The sequence below is a fragment of the Petaurus breviceps genome, unplaced genomic scaffold (genome assembly GCF_028583685.1).
Source record: "Petaurus breviceps papuanus isolate PSGF00001 unplaced genomic scaffold, PetGlider_PUasm1.0 556, whole genome shotgun sequence".
Classification (NCBI taxonomy): domain Eukaryota; kingdom Metazoa; phylum Chordata; class Mammalia; order Diprotodontia; family Petauridae; genus Petaurus; species Petaurus breviceps.
In genome coordinates this window covers 2646693-2650917 of record NW_027186374.1, presented here as the reverse complement: position 1 = coordinate 2650917, position 4225 = coordinate 2646693, and the positions used below count along the sequence as shown (strand labels likewise).

The window sequence follows — 4225 nt, the reverse complement described above, 5'->3', positions numbered from 1 at the left end:
ACCATGAATAGCCTGGTCACCCTAGACAAGTCACTTAGTCCTGTTTGTCTCAGTTTCTCATCTGTGAAATGATTTGGAGAAAGAAATAGTAAACTGCCCCAGCATCTTTGACAAGAAAACCTCAAATGGAGTAATGAAGAGAGAGATATGACTAAACAACAATCTTTTCTATTGTATTTTCATTTACTTTGTTAAATGTTTTCCAATTCCATCTTTATCTTTGTACTACACTAGGTGCATGTTTGACATCTCTGCTGTACAGGATAGGGAGGTGAAAAAGCTTTATGAAGAACTTGGTAAGGCCCTGTCAATTACATGATCATCAATGTGAAAGCCATTCCTGAAATGGTCCCCTTTCAACTCCTTATGGTAATGAACAAAATCAGCATCAAGTGAAAAGAAAGATTAACAAGGAATAGATACAGCATGCCTCTACTGGATCTATTTAGTTGAGGTAGTTCTGATGAAAAATAGGAAAAGGATAAAAGAGCAGACATCAGTACAGACTACCATCATTCCCAGGGGAAATTTAACTGATGTAAATCAATTGCCACAAAAAGATGAAACTAAGGGCTAAGAAAGAATTAATCAGAAAACTATTTGTCCCCTCACCCTCACCAAGCAGAATGATTTCAAAGCTAAGAATTATAGCAGATTATCATATGAACTCATTTTCTCAATTATACAGAGGAGGATGCTAATGTGAGAAGAAGTTATAAATACTGACTGAAAGTGATGGAGGAAAAATAAGAGATTGTACTGCTCTTTCCACATTTGATGATAGAGAGAATACCAACATCTCTGGGGATCTTGGAAGACTTCATGGAGGAGGTGGCAACTATCTTGGTTCTTGGTGGAAGGGGAGAGTTCTGAAAGGTGGCATTTTCAAGTAAGTCTGAAAAAATAAATGGGGGCAGATTGAAGAGGTACTTAAATGTGAGAAGGAGTTAATATTTTATATCAGGGCAATATAAGGATTGGTGGATGGAATTATAGCCTGCACAATGGAGGGCATGGGCAGGTAGGGACATATCATTGCTTGAAGAGACATATTATGTAAAGAGAATTAGACTTCTTCTGGATCCTGACCCCACAGGATCTTCTTGCTGTTCCTCAGCTTTGAAACTCCATTTCTTCTCTCCATGCCTTTGCACTGGCTGTTCCCCATGCCTTCAGTGCACTACATCTTTACTCACAATTCTAAGTTTTCTTTAAGATCCAGATCTAGTGACACCCATTCATAAGGATTTTCCTGGTCACTCCCTCCAAGGAAATACTGCCACCTCAATGACCTCATTTTTATTTTATGTGATGCGTTTTTCTTTTGCAACAAACTATGATCTTATTAGAAATCTAAGCAGCTTAATTACAAACACTGCTTCACTTTGAAATGTTTTTTTTGTTAATTGTTTTATATGATCTGAGCATAGTAAAATATATTGTAAACAGTAGACACCTAATAAATGCTTGCTAGTCTATTCCATTTTTCAGTATGATGTAAAGGACATTGGATTCAGTGTAAAAAACAAAACAAAAAAACAGAAAAAATCTTCACGCAGATCCTAAGATTATCACTACTCTTGTAGTTTGGGGCAAGTTCTTTCTTCCCCCATGGATTATTTTTTTTTTCTAGTTTTCAAAATGGGGTGGTGGGATTGCATAAGACATTCTCTGAAGTTCCTTCCAGCACTGAATGCTGTGATCATATACAATTCTGAGTCTGTGGACTCCAGTTGACATTATGGAGAGATCACTAGATTTCTGATCTTATGAATTAGAGTACACAATGACAACATGTTCCTTTCAGCTTTCCTTGGTTTGTTAAATCCAATCTAGCTGAGCAAAGCTCTTTTCTGTAATCAGAGAAGTGGTGACATTTTATATTTTCTGCAAGCTTTCTTGAACTCATGCTGAAAACACAGCAGGGATAAATTAACAGTTCGGTATCTGTATATTACTTGGCCACATCACACAGGTAGAATATAAACCATGTATTTCTGAGTTCTGCTTCAATAAATTAAAATTAGAGTCTCTGCATTAGAGAGAAATTTGAATAAGAAAAATTTTCAGAAAGAATATCCATGAATACTTGAATATTTAATACAAAGGACAGTGATTTGCACACATTCGGGACTTATTCACTGTGCACTATTCCAAATCCTTTATCCTTATGAGATGTTCCTTTTGTTTGGCTTTTGTTTTCAAAGAGGATCATTGAAATCATTGGAGATGTCTTGATTCACATGTGAATTGTATTTAAGTGAGAGAGAATTACAGAATCCTCTGCCTCTCTCTCTTTGCCAGTCATCAAAGTCCATTGGTGAGAAAAAGTCAGGATTACAGGGCATGGCCAGGGTTGCAGTGGATGACCTTGGCATCTTGAATATCTGACCAAAGTCCAAGCACTTTTCAGTCACTGTCATGGCCATTGGAACAATGAGATGAGTTGAATGTGAAAGCACTGGGCCATACTTGGGAAGCAAATGGGTTTAAAATGTCTCAAAATGTTATTTTACTGGAAAATCAAGCAATCAGCACTCATTGATTACATACCTCAGGTACACCAGGAACACTGCTGGCCCTAGGGATAGAAATAGAAAATGAAATCTTCCCTGACTTCAAGGCCATCCCCTCCCTCCTCTCCTCCTGCAAACGGCTCCATCTTCATTTCATATTTATTCTCCATAGATCTCTAAGTGCTCCTGGGTTTCATTTTTGTTTTTGTTTGCCCAACTAAGATACAAACTGGAGGGCAGAGAGAATTTTATTTTATCTTTACATCTTTAGTGTCCTGCAAATGCATGACATATAGAAGGTCCTTAATATAATCTTGATGATTGATTGATTTCTATATTCTAGTTGGGAGGGGCAGCATATACATTGGATGCCAATCTTGGTTCAGACACTTAGCAGGTATGTTACCCTGATGCAACTGAGTCAAATCTTCAAGTCTCCTGATCTAGGAAACAACAATAATAATAATAAATACCTCACTATGACTACCTCACAATCTTCAGTAGCACTTTAAGTGAGATAGACACATGAGTTCTTTCTCCTAATATTATTTCTTCACTACAGTTGTCCTCTCTTGCTCCATTAAGGATATCAACATTATTCTTAGTTCTTGAAGGCTATCCCACAAGATTGTAAACATTGGCTGATCCTCCTAAGCTAGAAAGGCTTTGGTGGTCAGAGACTTCTGGCCTACTTTTGTGCATCATCCTGGAGAACCCAGATCAGAGATGGGCATCTCCAAATGTTTGATCACCATGGGCTATGATTTTACACACACACACACACACACACACACACACACACACACACATGCAGACACAAATATACATGCATGCACATATATGTGCAACACATCCACATGTATGCATATGTCTGTATCCTCATACACTTGTGTGTACATATATGCATGTGTGCACACATGCATGCATGTGCAGTGTGTGTGTATATATGGATATATATATATATCCCATCTACAGGAATTGTAAGTACAGTTATCGAGATGTGTAGAATGCTGGGATCCATGTTGGTGAGGGTCCCTCCCCCCCAAATAAACATACACAAATGATATCATAGTTCTTTTGAAGCAATCAATCAGAAAGTATTTTTTAAATGTTTAATAATTGCAAAGCAAAGTATCAGTTATCGGTGGAGACAAACAATTTAATGTAAACCTACCTGTCCTTAAGGAGCTATAATGATCTACAGGAAAAATAAAACATGTCCACAAATAGAGTCAATCTGGTAATAAACGAAAAGAGTGAAAGGTTTGTTCTGGATTCCTGGCTCATTGACGCCTGGGGACTGGGTGGGGAGGTGAGGGGAGGACTCTGAAGAAGGTTCCAAGAGGGAGAGATGAGGCAGGAGAGCATTTGGGGCCTGGGGAGGAAGGAATACAAAAGCCTGGTGGTGGGAGGGACTATATCCTATAAAGGGAAAGGCATCTAGTCCAGTGCAGCCCTAGAACAGAATTCCTCCATGGACGTGGGTGGAAAAGGAATGAAGCAGCATTTATTAAGCACTCACTAAATGCCAGGTGCTGTGCTAAGTGCCCCATTAATATTCCTTCATTTTGTTGTGGCCATGTGTAGTCAGCCAGGAAAGACAGAATGGAGGCAGCCTGGAGAGGCTTTTCAGTGCCAAAGAGAGAATTTCTTTTTAAATCCTGCCAGAAGAAGGGCCAGCAGCTCTCCCCTGCCTACCTAAGGAAGCA

General features: G+C 38.7%; 1 long non-coding RNA gene across 1 annotated transcript; it reads right to left on the bottom strand.

The window, feature by feature from the left end:
• Positions 1-228: 228 nt before the first annotated feature.
• Positions 229-3911, bottom strand: LOC138172943 (uncharacterized). Its single transcript, XR_011171274.1, has 3 exons — positions 3691-3911; positions 2554-2581; positions 229-895 (listed from the first exon to the last, which is right to left on the bottom strand). It is a non-coding gene; the product is annotated as an uncharacterized lncRNA (long non-coding RNA).
• Positions 3912-4225: the final 314 nt, after the last annotated feature.